Source organism: Pinus tabuliformis, chromosome 1_1 (assembly GCF_031772625.1).
Source record: "Pinus tabuliformis cultivar Carrire ecotype Pingquan chromosome 1_1, CPIR1, whole genome shotgun sequence".
Classification (NCBI taxonomy): domain Eukaryota; kingdom Viridiplantae; phylum Streptophyta; class Pinopsida; order Pinales; family Pinaceae; genus Pinus; species Pinus tabuliformis.
In genome coordinates this window covers 831,525,178-831,539,011 of record NC_142297.1, presented here as the reverse complement: position 1 = coordinate 831,539,011, position 13,834 = coordinate 831,525,178, and positions in this window count along the sequence as shown.

Genomic DNA, 13,834 nt, shown 5'->3' with positions numbered 1-13,834 from the left:
TTTGGACTTAATGCAGTGGATATCCAATATATGATAATACTTTCCAATAGCACCAAATGTCCTCTCCTATAGAGAAGGCAGTTGTGTTAATTTCCCACTATCCAATATTGTTACGATTATTTTAGCCCAATTCCAAACTTAAATCAATCTTCCAGTAGTAAATAACAACTGTAGATAGAACAGTAAATGAAATATACAATAGAGGACTATTATCACCCCAAGAAACTCTCCTAAGTTATATATCAGAGATGCTCGGGAACATTACAAACTCAACAAAAATGTTGGATAAATGGTGGATGAATGAAACAAATGCTGCATATTCAAGCCAAATAACCACTTCTACTGTGCTTGACCCCAGACATGGGTGAACACCCCCAGACTACAAGGCTTTAGACCACCAATTACTCACCGTTGAGGATAAGGTGATAATGGAGAAGACTGACCACACCAGTAGATGCACAGGACCCTGTGATGGCTGGCTGCAACCAATTAAAAGGTCTGTAAATCTTTTTTCTAATACACAGATAGGATGACAGCTCTCTGGCATTAAAACAACATAAACCTGCATACAAATTCAATTATGCATGCTAAATCCTAACACAGAGGTGGGATGACAGCCCCTCTAATGTTAAACATTAACAGCACATGAATAATTGCAAAACAGGAACAGCCTGGAACAACAAGAAGAAGTGGACAGTGAGCAATTAACAGCAAAAGAAGCTTGTATTAGCTGAAAATGAAGACCAGACGTTACATGTATCACAGCAGTTACAATCTCCAGAAGTTGAACCTTACAGCCAAAATAACACTCATCAACCTATTACATTTGTCTTCTGGATATATATAGAGGTTGTTTACAAAATATCTCTGCTAAACTATGCGTGGAGGAGTCAATAAATGACCACCAACCACATTTACAATTTGAAATGGACCTGTGCTGCAGTTTGAGAGCTTTAATGAACAAAATCGACCCTTCTGGATATTCTGTTGTCCTTCTCTGCTCAGATGGAATGCTAACCGAAAGAATCCCCATAACTGATAAATGTTTTAACTGCTCGAGGCAGTCCTTTTTGTCCTTCGGTCATCTTGTCTTCAATTGCAATTGTTGAACCCTTAACTGTGCAGAGAGTAGGTAGATCATCCCCTTCATCCTTCGAGAGCACAAAACAGGTTACGGGCGAGAACTGAATGGTGGAAGCAGACTTGGATCAGAGGAATGAATCTCAACCTTCAGATCATAAAGATCAACGGCGGAGATGACTTAACGACGGGTATCGGGAGATAGCGCAGAAGGGTGAATGAACATGGGCTGTTGGATGATAAAAATCAACGATGGAGACCGTGTGGGAGGAGCTATCGGGAGGCATATGCACAGGAACAACTAGGGCCGTCAGATCAAGGGAACGAACGGCTGAGATTTCACGGAGAAAGCCATCGGGAGGACGTGCGGCGAATTGAATAAGGGTCGTCGGATCACCGTTGGGCAGATCCGACGGCCATCGCACGAGGAAGATGCACGAGGTTTAAACAGCGGAGAGTGGTTTTGGGAGGCGGGCGGTTTTCACCTCAACCCATTAGCTAAATGGGGAGGTTCAATCCCAGCAAGCCCAGCTTGTGGGTAGGATGCCAATTGGGGTATACTCTATCAAAGCGATAATAGGTGAGATCGACTTACCACATGGGTAAGCATACACACCCTATCTTATTGTCTAGAGGTCCCTCAACCCTAGCGGCATTTACTACTACATTCCCACCCTAGGAGCTCAATAAGGGGGAATGGCACACTTAATATTCTTGATTAGCCTAGAACCTTACCCAAGAGGGTCACATTCATCACTCCAAGTTGTTATTTGAAGACCAAGAACTTCCCTTTCAATAAAGCCTTGGTGAGAATATATGTTATATGCTCATCAGTCGAAATATGATGGGGCCTCACTACTCCTCTATGCACCATGTTTCGTATATAATGATACCTTATATCAATATGCTTGGACTTATCATGAAATACAGGATTCTCTTCCAATCGAATCCCACTCTCGTTGTCATAGTATATCACTGTCATATCTAGAACTTGGTCAAATAGCTCTCCAAAGAGTTTTCTCCACCAAAGTACCTCACAGCTAGCCATGCTAACAACAATGTACTCTGCCTTGGCCATGCTTAAAGCTACAAACTTTTATTTCTTGCTCATCCAAGATATCATCACAAATCCCAAGCTAAAGCAACACCTTGATGTGCTCTTCCCGTTAATAAAAATTCCATCTGCGTTAGAATAAGTGTAACCATGAAGTCGTACATATCCAACATTATATCTCAATCCAAGGTTAATCGTTCCATGCAAATATATTAGTATGTGATTGGTAACAACACAATTTTCATGAAAGAGTTTAGTCATGAATTGACTCAAAGTATTTATTGCAAATCATATGTTCAAACGAGTTTTCACAAGGAACATCAATGGCCCAATCAATTGTCAATACTCAAAAGGATTTACCAAATTAGGTCCAACAACATCTCTGCATAGCTTTTTGCAGTTCACCTCCATCGATGTGGTCAGGGACTTGTATTCTACCATTCCAAATATTTCTAACAAGTTCACGACATATTTTCCTTAAGAAAGGAAAATTTCTCTGAGTCTTTGCCATACCACTAGTCCTAGAAAGTAATGCATTATACCAAGATCCTTCATTTTGAATTTAGAGGTCAACCCGCTCTTACACTCGAGCATCAGGGGCTCACTATCTATCAAGAATAAATCATCAACATATAAAACCAAAATTAAAGGCATACATTGGACCACTTTGAAGTAGATATTTGGATCAACACTGCTTCTTGTGAATCCAAGCTTCACCGGGTAACTATCAATATGGGCATACTAGGGTCTGGGAGCTTGCTTCAAACCATATACTTATTTATTTAACCTACAAATGTAAGTATTCTTGTCCTTCACCTCAAAACCCTGAGATTTCTCAACATGTACTTCTTGTAGTATGCCATCAATAAATGTTGTATTTACATCCATCTAGTGAAGAGTCCATCCATGACAAGCAACATGGGAAAAAATTAATCTAATGGTAGTGTAGCAAGCAATGAAAACAAATATATCATCATAGTCTTCTCACTCTATCTGGGAGAAACCTTGGGTCACGAACCTTGCTTTATACTTCTCAGTGCTACCATCAGCTCCATGCTTGATCTTGTATAGCCATTTTGAAGTAACAAGAGGCTTTCCTTTAAGTCTCGGAACAACATCCCATACATCATTCTTCATAGTCAATTCATACTCTTCGTCCATGGCACCCTTCAAAACCTACTCTTTCACTACTTCTTCAAAAGAAGGAGATTCAATTTGTATTATGGAGCTCATTGCCACAACATATCCTTGATACCGACATGGCTTATTGCTTTCTCTAAAATACCTTTTGGAAAAAACATATCTTTCAACATCATGTAATGTATCACCAAGCCATAATGGACTCTTCCTAGTAGGGGGATCACTTGGAGGAGGATTCGAGGGGTCCATAGGGTCCATGGGATCATCATCAACCTCCTTTTTCGACTTAGGCATAGAGGGACCTTCTAGTAGGTCCATAGCATTATCTTTCTTCTAGTAGGTCTCTAGCTAATCCAAGGGAAACATCTCCATCGAAAGTTACATCCTTGCTAAACTCGATCTTCCTTTTGCTCTATATATGTTTGTGTGTGTGTGTTATTTAGAGTTTTTACAATATCCAACAAACTTATCTATCTTTATGGTGGCTTCCAACTTGTTCCTCTTGTCCTTGGCACATGGAAATATACAAGACAACCAAATATCATGAGAGGTTGAATGTTGGGCTTTAATTCTTGTGAAAACTTCTTCGGGAGTCTTGTTATCCAAAGCTTGATGAGGAACCCTATTTTGTACATGGATCGATGTGTTTGCAGCTCTCCCTAGAGGAAATTTGACAAATTTTGATCATATATCATAGCTTGATCAACTTCCATGATGGACCTATTCTTTCTCTCAACAACTCCAATTTGCTCAGGGTTGTAAGGTACGATAGTTTCCTTCTCAATTCCAGTGTGCTTGCAAAAGTCAATGAACTCATTTAACGTACACTCTATACCATTTTCAGACTTGAAGACCTTGATCTTCTTCCCTGTTTGATTCTCTATTAGCACCTTGAAGTCCTTGAACATATCGAATGTCTCATCCTTATGCTTCAAGTAGTATATCCATGTATTCCTAGAGAAGTCATCAATAAAGATTATGTAGCGAATATGTCCACCAGTAGAGTGCACTAGCATAGGTACGCATAGGTTAGACTGAATGAATTGAAGAATACCATCAATCTTGTTCTTGCTGGAGGGGAATGGTCCCCTTGTGTTCTTTTCACTCGCACATCTCGGATATACTCCATCATGACTAGCTTGAACATCAGGCATCCTAAAGACTAACTTCTTCAATTTCGGTAAGGCTTCATAACGTAGATGTGCTAATCTTCGGTGCCATAGCTCACTTTGATGATTGGTACCATGGACCATTGTTAGTAGAGGTCTTCCATTGAATTTATAGAGTCCTTCAATTCTATATCCCAAGGTAAAAGCATCCCTCATGCGAGATTCCATAGGTCATGTGAGGAATTTTCCTTTGATGAAAGCTACTCTCATACATTTATCTTCCGCAACTGAAATAGATACCAAGTTCCTCTTTAATCTTGAAATGTACATCACATCATGAAGAAGAACAGATTCACTAAAGTCCAAATGAAATTTGACATAACCAAACCCTTCACAAGATGAGTGTATTATCTCCAATAATGATTTTCAAATTTGTCTCCCTCTCAACCAGGTTTGAGAGAACTTCTCGATATCCAAAGAAATGTTTAGATGCCCCGCTCTGTACCAACCAACTATCATACAAATATGGAGGGGAAGAACCAGAAAGAGAAAAAATGAGAATATATTTAGATTGACTAGCAACTACATTATTTTCATACTTAGAGTTCCTTGACCTCTTTTGAGGATGATGGCCTTCTTCTTGATCATCCAGAGTATATATTCTCCTTCTATCATCCCTTATTCTTCTATCATCTCTTCTTATTCGGTCATCTCCTCTTCTTCAATAATCGTACCTATTATTGTTGAAGTCTCGGTTGTTTTTGTAGTTGGATCTTGAATCATTTCTCTTTTTTAGGAAATCTCAAGCATAGTGACCACGCTTGTGGTAGCTAAAGCACTCAATTCTACTTCCTCTTCACTTGGAGTCCTTTGAATTGGGGGGGACCTTCTTGAACTAGATGGTCTTCCTCTTCCTTTCCACTTCTTGTGTAACAACCCAAGGTTAAAAGTTCGTGTAATAAAGGATAATAAAAGAAAAATAAGACCAAGGTCACAGGAAATGTATTCCAAGCTAAATGTTGGGCAAGCACTATAGTGGGCATCATTTGTTGTTTATCATGGATAAGGAAATTTGCAAAGGAATTGGAAAAGGCAAGTGGAATTAATTGGCATTTATTTATGAAAATAAAGGAAAATAGGAGAAAAGGGAGATGAAGGGTCACAAATTTGCATGAGAGGGAAATTGAAGGAAAATAAACAAAATAGAGGCCTCAATGATAAAAAGTCTTATGGGAATCATTTCATAGCTTTTATGAGTTCTAGTTTTGGATCTCATTCACTATTACACACTTAGAGAATTCTTCGAGCACTTTAGCATTGGACAAAGGAATACAAATGAAGAACAAGGAAAGAAAAGAAAGGAGAAGGACAAGCAAGGAAGGTTGGATAAATTAGCTTCAATAGGAGGATTTTGCAAGTAACAGGTTGCATGTGTGATTTCCTAGCTGAGGTTTGAACACATGGTACATTCATTTTATCATTTGGTTTATTGTTGTCATTGGCATGGGCTTTGATTGGTTTTGACAATGTTTCTGCCTTGCCTTGCCATTTCCTAGATATACATTGTGTGATGGGATTTATTTATGGTTGAGCTTTGGATTTTCAGAAGGTTTTGGAACTGAGTGAGGCAGTCTCATGAAAATTCCCAAGGGTTGGGGGAGGAGATGGTTTTCTCTGAGAAGCCCTCGACAGGTGGGTGGAGATAGGTAATTTCCCCAAGATATGGTGAAGGAATTCTGAGGCATCCAAGCTTGTTTTGGTTTTGTGATAGCTTGACCGTTTCTAGCGAGATCACGATAATTTGTGGGTGGATGTGGTTTAACCTATGGATTCCCTTGATTCTTTTATGTTTTAGTTTATCCCATGAGATCCCACATTCATGCTTGGAATATGGCACGAGGGTGATTGGCTGATAGAAATATTTGGTTCAACCTAATCTATCGTCGGGTGGTACGTGGAATTCCCTGACTTGGTTGGCTTGCATATGTATTTAATAGCTACTTTCGTAATGTGATTAATGAGCACATGTACTTGTTATTATGTTAATTATGTGGAATATTTGTCATGGTTCTTATTTTGGTTATATGCTAGTTACAAGCATGGTTCTATGATGTTCTCTAGTTTTGGCTCTTGTTCATGATTTGGCATTCTAATGATTGATTAATGAACGCATGGGCTAACAAGTGTTATTACAATTATTAAGAGAGAACATTAGACCTTCTTGGTGATTATCAGATGAGGTTCAAACTCTTAAGATCAGATATGCATTCATGACCTGTAACTCACATATTCACCATATGTTTGATAAAATGACTATCAAGGTTAAGCCTGGTTATACATGTTCTTGTTCAAGTTTTGTATGAATAGTTTTGTCATCATGCCATTTATCATTCTGAGAAGTTATAGGCAGTTATCAATAGTGGTCTAGAGGCTGACTTGGAAAAGTGGCTCATATCTCGAGACCACACCCTCTAAACTGGAAATTTTGGGCTATAACACAGGGAAGGACACTTATGCATGCTATTGGAGGGTTATAATTGAACCATAGCCTTTTCATGTGTGCGGTTGTGGGGATAGGTCATTGAAAAAGCAATCCAACTTAGGGATTGGGAACCTAGAGTGGTTGTTTATCTCCTAGGAGGTTTGGAGCTCTTAAGGAAGGTGAGGAAGGTTTAAGTTTCTAGGTCTCACTTCCTTAACTGGAATTTGGAGGTCGATTCATGTCATGGTGGCACTCCACTTTACATTTACCCAGATGGGTTGCAAAAGTAGGTAAATGTGGGGTGGTGTTGTTACAGATTGGTATCATAGCATGGCTTAAATGCTTGGATTGGATGGCTAGATGCATGGCATTATCATGGTTATCGTTATCGTGCATGAGGTCATTGTATGCAGTAAGTGTTATCATGCATGATGTTGATATATTGATATGATCACACACACACAGATAGATATATATATATAGAGCTCTTAATATGTCATATCATTTAGAATATAAAGTCTCCATTAATAGGTCATACTCTCGCATGTATGACACTTTCCATAACAATTATGCCACTAACTTCCATTAAATGTATCTCTTTCACCTTGTGGTTGATGGATTTCTTATCCTTTTAGTCATTAAATGTGTTTTTAACATGGGTTTGTCAATGACGGTTTACTAATGTGGTTATGTGGTCAAGAAGCATGTTCAAATATGAAAATTTATAGTTCTCTACCAACTCAGTAACAATTTGACAGTTCAGTACTTGGTTCGGTACCAGTGCAATAATTCCGTACTTAATTCTGCACCTGCACGAATGGAAAAACGTCAAAATTATAAAATATGTTTTTGTTCCTGAAATCATGACATATTAGGTGCCACATGGGCTTAATATGTTGGCACATCCATTGGAATATACCCATATCACACGTGTGGGATCCTAGCACATGATTTAAGCTACAAAAAAAATTAGATAACAATTTTGAAACAACCATATTTTTCCTCGATTTATGTGCATATGGTGGAGAATCTCAAGAATACGAGAAATGGGTTTTTTAAAAACATAGAAATTTATAGGTATCTCAAACCATTTCCCAAAATTCAATATTGTTTCAAACTTACAACTGGTCCTTTGAAGCAGTTTTGTATAAAATTTCTGCAAAACCCAAATTGGCAAAAGTATTCAAACATTCAACTTCATGTACGATTTCCGAGGCCATGGAATCGAATCAGGAAATTCCAAGAGAGGTTTTTGTTGATAAATATGGAAAATTAGACTCCATAGACACAATGTTTCAAAATACATCATGGTAGAGAAGATATGGTTGGTTCTTTAACACCAATTTGTATAAAATTACAAAAAAACCAGATTTATGAGATTTTCCTCTAAAGTTGTAAATTTGTTTTCTGAGTTTAGGGGATTGGATCTTATCCTTACCCACTAGTTTTAGTGTATAAATAATACCTCACAGGTCTAAGGAAGGGGATCATGAGTTTGTAATTGAATATTTTTTGAGGGAGAGAAATCATCATTTGGAATTCTTTGTAAATTGTATTTTTGTTGAAGATTAATAAAAGTCATAGTTGATGATTCATTGAGTTTTTGAAGAATTTAAGCCTATGATTTCTTAGCTACCTTGTTGGTGTCATAAAGGGCCCACTGATCCAGCTTGGTAAACTATTGTACATGATTAATTTAGATTTCTTGTTTTTGTACTTATTCTATTATGTATGCTAATATAATTTTCTCATTTGGTACCTATGTTATAGTCAAGTTAATTATATTTGTATATATGTGATGATGTGATTCTGTTATATGATTGATCTTGTGTGAATTTAATAGGTGTGTGGTGCAGCAAATTTCTTAGGCCATTACAAGCTGTTTGCTTTAAGGTAGTTTCATAGATTTATTGAGATTTGTTTATTGAATTTCGATAAATGTTTACTTTCCAATCCCTTGCAAAATTGCTTTGAGATTTATATTTCAAGTGTGTTTCTACAAGAACAATTCAAGGTGTATATATATATATACGCACACACCTTGAATTGTTCTTGTAGAAACACACTTGAAACATATATATATATATATATATATATATATATATATATATATATATATATCTATTGGGCTCTGAATATATCATATCATTCAGTATATAAAATCTCCATTAATAGGTCATATTCTTGCATTTATGACACTTTCCATAACAATTATGCCACCAACTTCCGTTAAATGTACCTCTTTCACCTTGTGGTTGATGGATTTCTTATCTTTTTAGTGGTTAAATGTGTTTTTAACATGGTTTTATCAATGACGGTTTACTAATGTGGTTATGTGGTCAAGAAGCATGTACAAATATGAAAATTTATATTACTCTACCAACTCAGTAAGAATTTGACAGTTCAGTACTTGGTTCGGTACCAATGCAACAATTTGGTACTTAATTCTGCACCTGCACGAATGGAATAACGAAATCATGACATATTAGGTGCCACATGGGCTTAATCTGTTGGCACATCAATTGGAACATACCTAGCTCACACGTGTGGGATCCTAACACATGATTTAAGCTACAAAAAAATAGATAACAATTTTGAAATAACCATATTTTTCCTTGATTTAAGTGCATATGGTGGAGAATCTCAAGAATACGAGAAATTGGTTTTTTAAAAACATAGCAATTTACTGGTATCTCAAACCATTTCCCAAAATTCAATATTGTTTCAAAGTTACAACTGGTTCTCTGAAGCAGTTTTGTACAAAATTTATGCAAAACCCAAATTGGCAAAAGTATTCAAACATTCAACTTCATGTACGATTCCCGAGGCCATGGAATCGAATCATGAAATTCCAAGAGAGGTTTTGTTGATAAATATGGAAAATTAGACTCCATAGAAACAAATTTCCAAAATACATCATGGTAGAGAAGATATTGTTGGTACTTTAACACCAATTTGTATAAAATTAACAAAAAACCAGATTTCTGGGATTTTCCTCTAAAGTTGTAAATTTGTTTTCTGAGTTTAGGGGATTGGATCTTATCCTTACGCACTAGTTTTAGTGTATAAATAATACCTCACAGGTCTAAGGAAAGGGATCATGAGTTTGTAATTGAATATTTTTTGAGGGAGAGAAATCATCATTTGGAATTCTTCGTAAATTGTATTTTTGTTGAAGATTAATAAAAGTCACAGTTGATGATTCACTGAGTTTCTGAAGCATTTAAGCATGTGATTTCTTAGCTACCTTGTTGGTGTCATAAAGGGCCCACTGATCCAACTTGGTAAACTATTGTACATGATTAATTTAGATTTCTTGTTTTTGTACTTGTTCTATTATGTATGCTAATATAATTTTCTGATTTGGTACCTATGTTACAGTCAAGTTCATACAATGAAAGAAGAGTGTCGAATGTTTATGGTTAATTATATTTGTATATATGTGATGAAGTGATTTTCTTATATGATTGATATTGTGTGAATTTAATAGGTGTGTGGTGCAACAGGTTTCTTAGGCCATTACAAGCAGTTTGCTTTAAGGTAGTTTTATAGATTTATTGAGAATTGTTTATTGAATTTCTATAAATGTTTACTTTCCAATGCCTTGCAAAATTGCTTTGATATTTATGTTTCAAGTGTGTTTCTACAAGAACAATTCAAGGTTCCATCTTTCGTACTTCATGAGCTAGTAAATGGAAAGTCTTGAAATGATTCAGTTAATTTGTAGAAATAGAGCATTTTCTAGATTGCATGTTATTCATTGGATTTCTTTTCTTAAGTAGTGTTATTTAGTTTTGAAGAATAGAACAAGGAGATTTCAGTTTCTACTGTGATTGAAGCATTTACCCTTGAACCTATTTTACGTTTTATTTTAGATCTAAGAAAGTGACTAGTGCTTGGTTAATTTATTATTTAACAGACTCAGAATAAAATTTACTTTCAAGCTTTTAAAGTTTGTTTTGTATTCTCAACTATATTAACTTAGCTCTAATCCTAAATTTCCTGTGCTTGCATCTTTAAGTCTTACAACCCCAGATTGATAATTAAGTGTTGGAATTATAATACATATTTTTTTGCCAACATTTTTGGCGTCGTCGTCGAGGAGGTGCTAAAGGGATTAGCACATAGTTTCTTTCACAAGTTTTCTGCATGATCTTAGTTGCAAGGCAACTAGAGGGTAGAGAAAGACAATATGACGTGAGTGAAGAGCTACGAATCCGCTTTGGTTTGGGGTCGCTCCAAAGTTTGGTTGTCTCTAGTTGATTTTCTAGTTTTCTTTAATATGCGTAGAATTAAAGGTAGGATCCAAAGCCTCATTTTTCTTTCTTTTTATTTTCAAGTGTGTTTTCCTTTAGATTGATTCATGAAAAGAAGAGAAGCGTAACTTGTGTGAACAAATAACTTGGTGACAACAGGATCCTAATAGCACGGTGGCACTTTGAATACATAATTGGGTTGCTTGCATTTGTTTTAAGTGTGTTTTCTTCTTATTTATTTAGGATTTTTAATAATAATTCCGTACACTTATCCATGTGCAAGACAAATATTAGGAACCAACAAAGCAATATTCAAGGATGATCAAGATTTTGTGAGAACTCTCTCAAATCTTAGTAGCAACTGGGATCTCTACTTCTCAAGAAGAACAAATCTTGACAACAGTCAAGAACTTATATGCCTCCCCAAAAGTGATAGAAGAACAACAAGTCCATGAACCACATCCACAAGAAGATCTTCACCCTTGCAATTTTTTCGAAGAAACTAAAGAATCATGGATCACATCCAATGGAGAGAAACCATTAGAACTTGAGACTAAAGAATTTTTTACATGCCTATCTACGGATCCTCTGAGCACACAAGAGGATAATCATCTAATGCTAGAAGATCTACATGGCATGGTAAAGGAGGATATGCTAAATGAGCCAAATAAAGAGGTAAACCAAGAGCATTTTGATTTTGTTGAAAGTTGGTTTCAAGCAATTATAAGGCCATACTACTCCTTCATTCTTCCTTACTTCTTGACATCATCATTAAAACAATTGGATCTTCATACTCAGGTATGCATTGAAGATTATATTCTAAACTTGAGTATGAATGCATTTTTATACCTGTTACGCACATGGTTACATTGGAAATACTCATATACTTGAGGAGAGGAATTTATTTTCTTAGGTAGAGTAGGATAATAAATAAATAATTATTGCATATAATAGTTAGCTTAAGTTCTAAAACATAGTGCAAGATATTTCTCATTGTTTTGTATAAGTGGGGACGTGAACAACTAAAAAGAAACTAGTCGAAAATGAGAGATATATGTTCCTATAGCATATTTATATTGAGGTTTCTTTTAGTTGCATATTGTTTTACCACTTAATCTTATTTCAAACAACAACATGGTTCAACTATTACATTGCTTTCCCACATATTATTTATTTCTGATAGTTAGATATGTTTCTAGTTTTTCTTTTCGATAAAGTAAGTTATGAACATTATGTTTGGAATATTATGTGAAGTTGGAAATGATTGCATTGCAACATTGTCTGGTTTTGCATGCCAATTGTCTGGTATCTTGTTTCATCTAATTAGTACCCAAAATTTTGGTACCAATTTTTTATTTTGCAATGCAAAGCGGGATTCAAGGATATTTTTCATTTGGGATGCTTAAAGACTGGAAGAATATTTTCAAAAGCGGAAAAAACATCTTTGTCAACAAAATGGAACACTTAGGAGAGTATTTGATGATATATTTCATTTTTCCTTAAGTTGTTAAAAATTATGCATTCATGCTTCATCATTAAGACCACTATTTCACAAAGATGATTGAATAAACAGTCTTTTCCATAGAAGTTGAATCAAATGATAATTACAAACTATTTATAGCTTATATACCTTTTCTCTTTTTGGAATTTGTTTTCTCTTATTCATATAGATATCTAATTATCAGTACAAAACAGTTGCTCAAAATATAGTTACCAAAACATACTAAGGTGATCTTAACAAAGTTGAGAGCTCCATACAATGATACCGATGAAAAAATAAACTTGAATATTATAACCATAACACCAAAGCATGATATATGAGCATCTTTATTAAGACTTGCAGAAGAGTTACTGAAGTCTCTGCTCATGGTGGAACACTACTTTAAAAGTGAAATCATACATGAAATTATGATTAGTGGGAATTTCAGTGCATTTTGGTTATTCTTCACCAGCCTCATCCATCTCACATTAAAAATGGATCATTCATGCTATGTCCTTTGAGTACCTATAAGTACCATATGCTTCCAATACATTATACAGGTAATATAAGTCACTCTGAAAGGTGTCATCCTATGCCTTTAAGAGGCTTCTGAAGCCTCACCCCCATCTACCAATTGAAAAACAAATATCCATAATATAAAACTAAAATGGTAGGAAACATCGGACTAGAGCCTTCAGTGTAAAATAGGTTTAAGAGGTTAACCCATCGAGGCTATGGACGCCTACTGGTAGTGTGTACTGACCTGTGATATCACTAGGAAAACCCATCGGGGCCATGGACACTCGCGAGCAATGGGGTATTTTGCCTAAAGAAGTGTCAAGCAAACCAGACCTTTTGTCTACATGTATGATGGTTACTCTATAGTGTTACAATCAAAAGGAAGCATGTGTGGACGAAGTCAAGGGCAAAACAAACTCCATGAATTTGTTTCTGAAAAATCGCCTTAAGGTAATCTTGAGACTCTGTCATTGGTTTTTCATACTATACCTAAGATTTAATTATCTTAGAAGTGGGACCTATGATTACATAGAATTGATAGAGCTCAACTACAAAGCTTATATGTAATACTTGGATAACTATAAGACTTTTGGATCTAGTTAGTAATTTTTAATTTTTCATTGGTTCATCATTTGTTGTGATCATTAAAAAAGCTTCCTACCTATAAAGAAGGAGAGCCCCTAAATTTATAAAATGTTTATTTTTCTTGAGCAT